Source organism: Bos taurus, chromosome 8, assembly GCF_002263795.3.
Source record: "Bos taurus isolate L1 Dominette 01449 registration number 42190680 breed Hereford chromosome 8, ARS-UCD2.0, whole genome shotgun sequence".
NCBI classification, from domain to species: Eukaryota; Metazoa; Chordata; class Mammalia; order Artiodactyla; family Bovidae; genus Bos; species Bos taurus.
In genome coordinates, this window is record NC_037335.1 from 81851608 (window position 1) to 81863845 (window position 12238).

The 12238-nt window shown below is 38.2% G+C and overlaps 1 protein-coding gene across 21 annotated transcripts in view; it reads right to left on the bottom strand.

The window, feature by feature from the left end:
• FANCC (FA complementation group C) overlaps positions 1–12238 on the bottom strand; it is a 343951-nt gene that overhangs the window by 221679 nt on the left and 110034 nt on the right. For 7 of the 21 annotated variants that reach the window (XM_059888957.1, XM_059888956.1, XM_059888954.1 and 4 more), the window contains 3 exons: positions 8225–8305; positions 7462–7670; positions 6435–6493 (listed from right to left, as the gene is read on the bottom strand). The exons of 5 other annotated variants lie outside the window; for them this stretch is intronic. The gene's annotated coding sequence lies outside the window, so the exon portion shown is untranslated. The remainder of the gene's footprint in view (positions 1–6434; positions 6494–7461; positions 7671–8224; positions 8306–12238) is intronic. 9 more of the 21 variants (XM_024995468.2, XM_024995457.2, XM_024995463.2 and 6 more) reach the window with 3 other exon arrangements.

Genomic DNA, 12238 nt, shown 5'->3' on the forward strand with positions numbered 1-12238 from the left:
GGTCCAGTCAAGGCCTTGCATCTATTTACCAACATATGAAACCCTGCTTCCAGGTCTTTCTGCTGATTCCTCCACAGCTCTTGGCAAATCAGTTAATTACTCTGGGCATTTATTTGTTCACTCACTTACTATCTCCTCTACTGGTAAATACATCCTCTGTCATCCTTGAATTTAGCCCATGCATGGCCAATTATCGGAGAAGGCAATGGCACCCCACTCCAGTACTCTTGCCTGGAAACTCCCATGGACAGAGGAGCCTGGTAGGCTGCAGTCCATGGGGTCGCTAAGAGTCGGGCACGACTGAGTGACTTAACTTTTACTTTTCACTTTCATGCATTGGAGAAGGAAGTGGCAACCCACTCCAGTGTTCTTGCCTGGAGAATCCCAGGGATGGGGGAGCCTGGTGGGCTGCCGTCTATGGGGTAGCACAGAGTCGGACACGACTGAAGTGACTTAGCATTAGCATGGCCAATAATAACTGTTGAATGAGGGAATATTTTCCAAAGTATAGTTCTAAGCTAAATGTTATAACAAAATGCGTTAGAGATCATGCAGTGTAGTGGTCCTGGATGCTCTATTTCACAGCCTATCTGGGGAGGGTGGCAGTGGGAGCAGCCTGATGGTAGTGATTGTGAAATGGGTGGTGCTCTGGCTGTGATGGGAACAGTAAGGGTGGTCCTGACATTTCGTATCCCAGAGTCAAGGACACGGAACATGCTGCAATGCATTGGAACAACAGCTCAAAAAGGAAAATGGTCTTCCCCCAAAGGCCAGTGATGCCCCAACTGAGAAATGCTGACCTAATCTGAACATTCTGGAAAGGACATCTGTTGGTTTTGTCTGTTTACCATTCCTCCTCCATTTTTAGTTACAACATCTTACTCTTCCTTTAGGAAAGTATCTCTCTTACATTCCCCAAGTCTTGGCAGATCCTTTAATCATTTTATGGTACCTATGTCATCAAGCCAAGGAGTGAGAGGATGATTCAAATTTAACAAAGCAGACTCTCTGCTGGGAATCTGAATCTTCAGCAGCTTGTGATAAGGGTGGAATTAAGCCATCCAAAGAGTCTCTTGATCTAGATCTCTATGCATGTCCTTAACAAACTATGAGTTTGCAGTGTTCTCTTTGATTCGGCCAGTTACCCAGGAGCCTTCCAATAATAATAGTTTTGCTTAAATTAACGACTGTTGGTTTCTGTGATTTTTAACACAAGAACACAAACTGATATCTCTGATGTTATATAATATCTGATACAAACTGATACCAGATAGTGGGCTGCAGACAACACATCTTTGCAGAAAGGAGGGGAATTTAGAACGGCTCCTAGGCCAAGTCAGGTAAAATGGCAGCAAAACTCCTGTTCCTATTATGGAACTGGAAACCAGAAGTCCATGGAAGAGGGTAATACAGATCAATGAGGCATCACCTTCACACAAGGGCCCTGAATCATTAAGATATTCTAGTAGGAATGGCTAAGTGAAAGCACTGGACTATCAAAACAGTCAAACATCTGATGATTTGCAGAGAACCCCACTTCCCAGATGAGGGGCAATGGGTCTTAGTCAGTGATATTACACTGTCATAATCGGGTGGTTACTCCAACTCAAGAGAGAACCCCACTTCCCAGACGAGGGGCCAATGGGTCTTAGTCAGCAATATCACACTGTCATAATCGAGTGGTCACTCCAACTCAAGGTGCACTTTTGGATGTGAGTCCTGACTGGGGCAAATTAATACCCTTGGCACCTAGAATTCAGTTATGAACGGGTTATCTCCATTTCTCCATGGGGATAAACTGAGGATATGAGAAAGCAGTTGCCTTTTACCTGCCTCAGAGATATCAACTCCAGATACAGCACATTACACTAGTCTACCACAGTGAAGATACCAGGCTGACAGAACCTGGAGAGTATGAAGATACAGGTGCTTTGTCTGTATTCCATACGGTGGGATACAAATTACATGAACATACAGGGTCTGGCCACTCCAGAAGTTTCTTATAATCCAACGATCTGTGTCAGATGACAATGTGTCCTTTAAAATGAAGATACACAAGAATCCAGTACCAGAGGTTGCCTCCATTGTGGAGGCCGAGGTAGCTGGAAGGTAAGTGCAGGAAAGGAAATCTTTTCTGTAATTTTACTGTATACTTTTTTGCACTTTTTCAATTTAATGCCATGTGTACTAGTTACTGACTCAAAATAATAAACAAACAAAAATAAGGTGAATGATAACTGCTATACCTACCTCACACCCACTAAGAGGCAAAATGCTTGGCTGATACCTCTGGGATTCTGAAGGTAACATGTACTACATGGGTTTCAGACCACTCATTGGCTTATCCATTTGCCAGAGAAAGAGAACATATGGGTAGAGCCCAGAGCAACAATCACTGCACAGCTTATCTGTCCATACTGAACTGCTCTGCCACTCAGCTATGACCCAGCTCTGGTCAGCTACGACACCTTATGTTCTTGAAAACCTGTGTGGAAGATCTGGATTCTGGAAAAAGCTTATAACAGCCCTCAGTGACTGGACTGATCTCCAAGCCACAAAGCTGGGTGTGCCCAGCAGCACTCTGTCATCATGTGCAAATTACGCCTGCTTGGTCAAAATGCATGAATGAGGTTTCTGGATGCTATCTGTATATGTCTTGCTTGCTATGTCATATAACTTTCTTTCTCTTTTATTTCTTTTTTATTTTTATTTTTTTTATTTATATATATACATATATAAATATATAAAATAAATAAATATATAAAAATATATTTATTTTTTATTTTATTTTTCTCTTTTATTTCTCAAATTCCCTTCTCTTTTATTTCCCCTTCTACTACTGCATATATAAAGTATATTATAAGTGGATAGATTTGCTAAAAATCTATAATTTACAGAAAATAACAAAGATGGGAAGAGGAACTGACATTATCCAGAACTCTTGGACTTGAAGCTAAATGCATTAACCAGGCATTACTTTGAATTATCTCCCTTTTCGGAAGGAAGAGAGAGCTAAATTATGTTAGTGGAAACTGTTTTAAAAATTCTGTGTATGGAAAGCAATAGGTTCAAATGTCCTGAGTAACCAACATGAGACAGTGGATATATCTGTTGTTTCTGCCCCCCAACACCCTATCCTGTTCTTTTAATGTATAGTCAGCCCTCCTTATCTGCAGGTTCTGCATCTATATGGATAGAAAAAATTTTTAATTCCAGAAGTTTCCAAAAAACAAAACTTGAATTTACCATGCACCCACTACTATATACATAACTTTTATCTTATATTTACAACTATTTATATAGCATTTACATTGTATTTTAAGAAATCTAGAAATGATTTAAAGTATATGGAAGAATGTGTATAGGTTATATACAAGTATTATGCCACTTTATATAAGGGAATTAAGCATTTGTGGATTTTGGCATCTGTGAAGGTCCTGGAATAAACACCTTGCAGATATAGAGGGATAACTACATATGCACCTCACTTTTGCTCTGAAGAACTTCCCTTCTCTTCTGCATGGTTTTAATGAGACTAAGGTTTGCCTCCTCAGAACTGGAAGAGTTACATGGGTCTAACAGATACAACTAACAACTGGGAAATACACTATACAGATAAAACAAGTTTATGCACTTTTGATCCGACATAAACCATATACTTTCACTCAATAAGGAGAGTAATTTATAATGATCTCACTTAAAACACAAATTATGGGGCACAAGCGAAATTCTGTTTATGATGTTTATTCTTCTCTTTTTTTTGATAACTGTTCAATAAGTATGTTTTAGTATACAAAAAAATGGTAGAGAAAACAGCCAAATGTACCCTATTTACCCTTTAACCAGTTCAAACAGTTATCGAGATTTTCCATTTTTAAAGCAAAGCACAGATACCATATCACTTTACTCAAAATACCTTTATTTATATCTTTTTTTAAAAGACTTTTAAAAAAAGAAACTTAACTACACCTCTTTCATACCCAATAAAGCCACTAATAATATCTAACACCCTTCTATGTTCAGATTTCTTAAAAAATTCCCTTTATATTTGGATTGTTTATATTACAATCCAAACAACATCAACACATTGCATGCAGTCAATACTGATATCTTTCCTTTAAGCTGTAACAAAACAATGTAAATCTCTAACCTGTGACAAGTATCCCACTTTTATTTGTTTTAACCTTTTCATTTAACCCCTGGAGAAACCAACACATATGACCTACAGAATTTCTCATACTTGTACATTTAGCATTCCTGTGGTATTGTGTGATGTGTTTTGTTCTCTTCTTTATTGTTCATAAACTGACAGCTAGATCTAGAGGGGTCATTAGATTCAGAGTCAATTCCTTTGCAAGAATATTTCACTTGTGGATTTGTGTTCTTCAAATTAAATGAGAAGGTATACATAATTTGGTAGTCCCACATATCATAATGTTGAAACTGATGAGTGGTTTCAGGTATTATCAACCAAATCCATCCATTATAAAGTTCACCACCACTTTTTCGCTAATGGCTTTAGAATCCACTGATGACATTTTAGGTCTATTAGAGGATGATAAATACTGATTTTTCTAACTTTATCCATTCTCCTGTGTTTATATTTCTTGATGTTTAGAAGCTTTATATTTTTAGGTAGTCAGATTAACAAAATTTCCCTTGCAACTCCAATGTATGCCTCCACAATCCTGTGAAACTGACAAAAATACTGCTAACTTTTCTCATTTTTAGTGGCACAGGCCCTCTTCTAGGTTCTAGCTTCTCAAGGAATGGCAAGGCCCTGAGGTTGAAAAACTGCAGTAAAATGTCTGCTCAGAACTTAGGACTTGCCTTCATCCCAAGATCTTAAACCCTTGAGTTGTGAGTACATTCACAGTTCTCCAATATCTTCCAAATACGTTTTATCAGGCTCTTTTAGCCACTCTAAAATGGCTGGAGGAAAATCTATAACACGTTCTCTTGATTAACCAGGATAGGTGAGGCAGACAAAAGTATGATACAGACTATATTTAATGTAAACATACTTAGTTAAAATTGTACCCAATTTCAGTTCTATTTCAGACTACAGAGTTAAGACCAACCTTCCTGCTGAAAGTTATTCTATAAGGCTATGTGAAACATAAAAACATAATTCAAAAATCATCAAACAGCAAGAGAGTGTGGAATTTTCAGAGAAAGATCTTGGCACATAAGGTTGCACAGGCCAAAGGAGACTTTTCCAATCCTGCAGAGGTGGTTAAATGGCAAAGCAGCTCTTTTGACAACTTTACTAGAGAGTAAAAGTAGGAGGCCAAGCCTGTCAAAGTGAGGTCCTGGTAAACCACCTCACACTGAGGACTGCACCCACAGAGATGCACCCTGAGACCATGGGTAGCCCGGAAATGAACTCGTCAACATGGAGACTATAGCCCGGCTATGAAACCAAAACTTAATTAAAGTGGTCCCAGGTTACTAATGCTGCTAGCCACCTGGAAGATGCAAACAACTCCCTCTCTGAAAAAAAGTAATATCATCGTAGTTTTCTAATTATTTCTAAAGTTAAATTTTTCAAATCCAACAAAAATTGCATAATTAAAGACAAACATACAGGAAGGAAAAAAAAAACATAAACAAAAGCCCCAAAACAATGAACAAAAACAAACACAAAATGAAACAGAGAGGGACTCAAGATAGTTTAAAAACTAGACAAAAATGGAGAAACAGACACAGAAATATGGACATGGGGAGAGGGGAGGAGAGGATGAGATGTACGGAGAAGAGTAACATGGAAACTTATATTACCATATGTGAAATAGATAGCCAATGGGAATTTGCTGTATGTCTCAGGAAACTCAAACAGGGGCTCTGTATCAACCTAGAGGGATGGGGAGGGAGATGGGAGGGAGGTACAAAAGGGAAGGGATATATGTGTATCTATGGCTGATTCATGTTGAGGTTTGACAGAAAGCAACAAAATTCTATAAAACAATTATCTGGTAATAAATAAATTTAAAAAATATATAAAGTAACTAAGAGGGTCCCTTGTGAAGATAAAAAATTTCATCAAGAAACTAAAAATTATAAAAAATGACCCTGCAGATGAAGAAACAATACAGCAGAATTCTAGAACTAAAAAAAAAAAAAAAGAACTGAAATGAAGAATTCAACAAATGGGTCTGACAGTTAATTAGACCCAGCTGCAAAGGGAGTTGATGGACTTGGAAGATGTATTAGAAGAAACTAACCAGAATTCAACACAGAAAGTTAAAACAATGTGAAATTACAGAAGAATGGATAAGATACATAGAAATACAGTAAGAAAAAGCTAGAAAGCATATATTCAATGCAATGAAAGGAAGAAAGGACCAACTGAGAATACTACATCCAGCGAAAAGATTCTTCAGGAATAAAAAGGTAAAAGAAAGACTTTCAGACACATTGAAAGAATTTCTCACCAGTAAATCTGCTCTAGATGATGCTCTTCAGGCAGATGGAAATGACCCCAGGTGGAAGTCTAGAGATGTTAGAAGAAATGGAAACCATAAAAAATAGTATATCATGGGAAATTTAAAATTAGTACTTAGAGTATAAAATAAGAACAGTATCATTAGTTTTATATATATATATAATATATAATTTAAATTTAAAATATACCAAACAATAGTACGTACTCTAGGAGAAGGACAGACTTATAGAGTTCTAAATTCCTTGCATTATCCAGGAAAATGAGGAAAAAAGTGTTAACGTTTGACTTTAATAATTCAAAAATGCATATCATGATTTCTATGCTAGCCACTAATGAGAGAATAAAAGGTAGTATATAATTTCCAAGTTATAAGAGGAGAAAAATTTATAGTAAAAAACACTTAATTCCTAAGAGGGCAAGACTGGACAGAAAAGGAATACAAAATAGGCAAAACAAATAAAAAAATACACAATAAGAATGGTTGACTTTAAACTCAAATATATCAGTAATTACATAATACACAAATGGATTAAATTCTACAAGCAAAAGCCAAATATTATCAGTTTAGAAAATTTTTTAAAAAGCTATATGCTGTTATAAAAGACATATCTAAAACATAAGGGTACTGGGATTATAGAGAGGTTAAAAGAATAGGAGGAAAATACCATGCTAACTTAACCAAAAAAATCAAACAGTTTCTATTTAAACACACTCTGGGGGCAAAAAGCTTACTAGAGGTAAAAAGGATCACTTCGTAATGACAAAATGTTGAATTAACCAGGAATATGTGAGAGTTCTAAATCTGCATGCACCTAATAACATAGAAATGTAAAACAAAATGCAAAGTTTAAAATATAACACAGAAATAACATAACTACGAGGAAAATACTGCAGTCACAGCAGGAAATTTTTTTTAAAGAAAGATTCATTAACTAGTCTTTATTTTATCATTTGAATTAATTTGTCTAGATTGACCCCAAAACCCTAAGAGTTTGTCTTCTACTTCTGATACTCACATGAGGGATTCAGGCTCTAACGTCGATCGGGATCATGAGTCCCGTCTCGCACCTCTGGTCCCTCTTTTTCTTTTTCCCTTTATCTTCCTCCTTCTCTTCTTCCCCCTCCACTTTCTCCTCCTTCTCTTTCTTTCCTTTCCTCCTTTCAAACGGTACTTTGGTTCATTTAGTTACCAAATCAGAATGAACAGCATAGATTTGCCTGTTACCTGTATGAGTTTAATCAGCATCAATACAAAACATTTCTAAATGTTCTTTCAAAGAAAACTCTAGAGACTATCCTCAAGCTCAGCGTCCCCAGCAATACCTCAACCACACAGTCTAACCTTTATTTTTTCAATTTTTGACCCATGCAATTTCAGAGACTCATAGCAAGAAACTTCCACACATCTCACAGTAAACTGTGGAATAATCAGACAACGATCTACAAAGTACACATCTTCCCTCAAAGCACCCTATGAACTTAAGTGTTTATGTACACTACCAGAATGCTCAAAGAAGTATTATTCGTCACAGGCCCAATTTGAAAACAACCCGTGTGCCAATCAAGAGTAGAATAAACAAAATATTCATAAAGGGAATACTATGGAGCAATGAAAATATAGGAACTACTACTATAGGCATAGAGATGATCTGACAATCATAAGGTTGAGAAAAATAAGCTATCCATAAGATATGATTCATTTATATAATTTTATATAATTCAAAAACAGGCAAAACTAAACTGTAGCAATTACCCTAAAAAAGCCATGAAATCTGCTACCTTTAGAGGAAAGAAAGCAGTCCTTTTGGGAGGGTACATGTGAATGGTTTCCGGGATGCTGGCAATCGTCTATCTATTGACCTAGATGAAAGTAACATAGGTATTAATGTTTTACTAATTTATTAAAGTATAAATTATGCTTATGCACTTTTCTGTATGTATTACCTTCCACAATAACAGGAAAAAATTTTTTTAACTTCCAGCTACATATTTACTGTACAGACATCGCCCCAAAGGTAAGGAAAAAAAGAAAATGTACAGTTCATAAATGCTGCTGCTGCTGCTGCTGCTGCTGCTAAGTCGCTTCAGTCATGTCTGACTCTGTGCGACCCCACAGACGGCAGCCCACCAGGCTCCCCCGTCCCTGGGATTCTCCAGGCAAGAACACTGGAGTGGGTTGCCATTTCCTTCTCCAATGCATGAAAGTGAAAAGTGAAAGTGAAGTCATTCAGTCGTGTCCAACTCTTAGCGACCTCATGGACTGCAGCCATCAAGACATAACTTACCAAATGAGCACAATAAAAGGTTTTAAATTGTTGAAATAGTCTGCATTTTCTATTTTCAGCTAAGTTCTCTAGAAAAATTAAAAACCACCAGAAGTGGCCAGGGATATATTTCCAGTGCTTTCTTTGTCTTTCTCATGCCTGTCCTCATATAATGTTTCCGTCTTCCCAGTCTTGGCTCTGAAGAAGAGAAAATCCAAGGCTTCTCCCTCCATATCCAGTCCCTTAGCTATATTATATGGCTACTGCTTTGCCCTGTAAGGGCTACTGCCACAAGAAGGAAAAGACATCCAATCTACCACACAGAAGAGAATAACTGGTGAGAGCATGAGGTGATCTGTGTTCATACATCAGGCAGGGTTAAGGCATCTCAAAAAGAAAGAAATGCCTTGTAAAATAGGGATGGCTCTTCAGATTCAGGGAGATTTCAACTTTTTTTTCACAAATGCACTGTTTGTTTTTTTTTAAATCCCAGTTAATCTACACACTGTTCATGGGGTTCTCAAGGCAAAAACACTGAAGTGGTTTGCCATTCCCTTCTCCAGTGGACCATGTTTCATCAGAACTCTCCACATGACCCGTTCGTCTTGGGTTGCCCTACACGGCATGGCTCATAGTTTCACTGAGTTAGATAAGGCTGTGGTCCATGTGATCAGTTTGGTTAATTTTCTGTGATTGTGGTTTTCATTCCATCTGCCTTCTGATGAAAAAGGATAAGAGACTCATGGAAGCTTTCTGATGGGAGAGGGGGAAACTGGATCTTGTTCTGATGGGCAAGGCCATTCTCAGTTCACTTCAGTCACTCAGTCATGTCCGACTCTTTGAGACCCCATGGACTTGCAGCACGCCAGGCTTCCCTGTCCATCACCAAATCAGGGAACTTACTCAAACTCATGTCATCGAATCAGTGATACCATCCAACCATCTCATCCTCTGTTGTCCTCTACTCCTGCCTTCAATCTTTCCCAGCATCAGGGTCTTTTCCAATGAGTCAGTTCTTCGCATCCAGTGGCCAAAGTATTGGAGTTTCAGCTTCAGCATCAGTCCTTCCAATGAATATTCAGGACTGATTTCTTTTAGGATTGACTGGTTTGATCTCCTTGCAGTCCAAGGGACTCTCAAGAGTGTTCCCCAACACCACAGTTCAAAAGCATAATTTTTCAGTGCTCAGCTTTCTTTATAGTCCAACTCTCACACCCATACATGACTACTGGAAAAACCATAGCTTTGACTAGACAGACCTTTATAACAGAGCAATGTCTCTGCTTTTTAATATGCTATGTAGGTTGGTCACAGATTTTCTTCCAAGGAACAAGCATCTTGTTAATTTCATAGCTGCAGTCACCATCTGCAGTGATATTGGAGCCCCAAAAAATAAAGTCTCTGACTGATTTCATTGTTTCCCCATCTATTAGCCATGAAGTGATGGAACAGGATGCCATGATCTTCGTTTTCTGACTGTTGAGCTTTAAGCCAACTTTTTCACTCTCCTCTTTCACTTTCATCAAGAGGCTCTTTAGTTCTTCTTCACTTGCTGCCATAAGGGTGGTGTCATCTTCATATCTGAGGTTACTGATATTTCTCCTGGCAATCTTGATTCCAACTTGTGCTTCATCTAGCCCAGCGTTTCTCATGATGTACTCTGCATATAAAGTAAATAAGCAGGGTGACAATATATAGCCTTGACGTAGTCCTTTCCCGGTTTGGAACCAGTCTGATGTTCATGTTCAGTTCTAACTGTTGCTTCTTGACCTGCATACAGATTTCTCAGGAGGCAGGTCAGGTGGTCTGGTATTCCCATCTCTTGAAGAATTTTCCACCGATTGTTGTGATCCACACAGTCAAAGGCTTTGGCACAGTCAATAAAGCAGAAGTAGATGTTTTTCTGGTATTCTCTTGCTTTTTCTATGATCCAGTGGACGCTGGCAAGTTGATCTCTGGTTCCTCTGCCTTTTCTAAATCCAGCTTGAACATGTGGAAGTACTGTTCATGTACTGTTGAAGCCTGGCTTGGAGAATTTTGAGCATTACTTTACTAGCATGTAAAATGAGTACAATTGTGTGGTAGTTTGAACATTCTTTGGCATTGCCTTTGGGATTGGAATGAAAACTGACCTGTTCCAGTCTTGTGGCCACTGCTGAATTTACCAAATTTGCTGACATATTGAGTGTAGCACTTTAATAGCATTATCTTTTAGGATTTCAAACAGCTCAACTGGAATTCCATCACCTCCACTAGCTTTGTTTGTAGTGATGTTTCCTAAGGCCCACTTGATTTTGCATTCCAAGATGAGTGATCACACCATGGTAATTATCTGGGTCATGAAGACCTTTTTTGTATAGTTCTGTGTATTCTTGCCACCTCTTCTTAATCTCTTCTGATTCGGTTAGGTCCATACCATTTCTGCCCTTTATTCTGCCCATCTTTTTATGAAAAGTTCCCTTGGTATCTCTGATTTTCTTAAAGAGATCTATCTCTAGTCTTTCCCTTTCTATTGTTTTCTTCTATTTCTTTGCATTGATCACTGAAGAAGGCTTTCTTATCTCTCCTTGCTATTTTCTGGAACTCTGCATTCAAATGGGTATATCTTTCCTTTTCTCCTTTGCCTTTAGCTTCTCTTCTTTTCTCAGCTATTTGTAAGGTCTACTCAGAGAATCATTTTGCCTTTTTGCATTTCTTTTTTGGGGGGATGGTGTTGATCACTGCCTCCTGTACAAAGTCACAAACCTACGTCCATAGTTCTTCAGGCACTCTGTCTGTCAGATCTAATCCCTTGAATCTATTTGTCACTTCCACTGTATGGTCGTAAGGGATTTGATTTAGGTCATACCTGAATGGTCTAGTGGTTTTCCTTACTTTCTTTAATTTAAGTCTGAATTTTGCACTAAGGAGTTCATGACCTGAGCCACAGTCAGCCCCAGTCTGGTTTTTTGCAGACTGTATAGAGGTTCTCCATCTTTGGCTGCAAAGAACATAATCAATCTGATTTCAGTATTGACCATCTGGTGACCTCCATGTGTAGAGTCTTCTCGTGAAGTTGGAAGAGGGCATGTGCTATGACCAGTGTGTTCTTTTGGCAAAACTCTATTAGCCTTTGACTTGCTTCGTTTTGTACTCCAAGGACAAATTTGTCTGTTACTTCAGGTATCTCTTGACTTCCTATTTTTATATTCCAGTCCCCTATAATGAAAATGACATCTTTTTTGGGTGTTAGTTCTAGAAGGTCTTGTAGGTCTTCATAGAACCGTTCAGCTTCTTCAGCATTACTGGCTGGGGCATAGACTCGGAATACTGTGATACTGAATGGTTTGCCTTGAAAACAAACAGAGATCACTCTGTCTTTTTTGAGACTGCATCCAAGTACTGCGTTTCAGACTCTTGTTGACTTTGATGGCTACTCCATTTCTTCTAAGGGATTCTTGTATTCTCAGTAAATCTTTAATCCAATTTTAGTTGATGGGCGGGAGTATGTTCCCTCCGAATTGTTTGATCTGAGGCCAAACTATAGTGG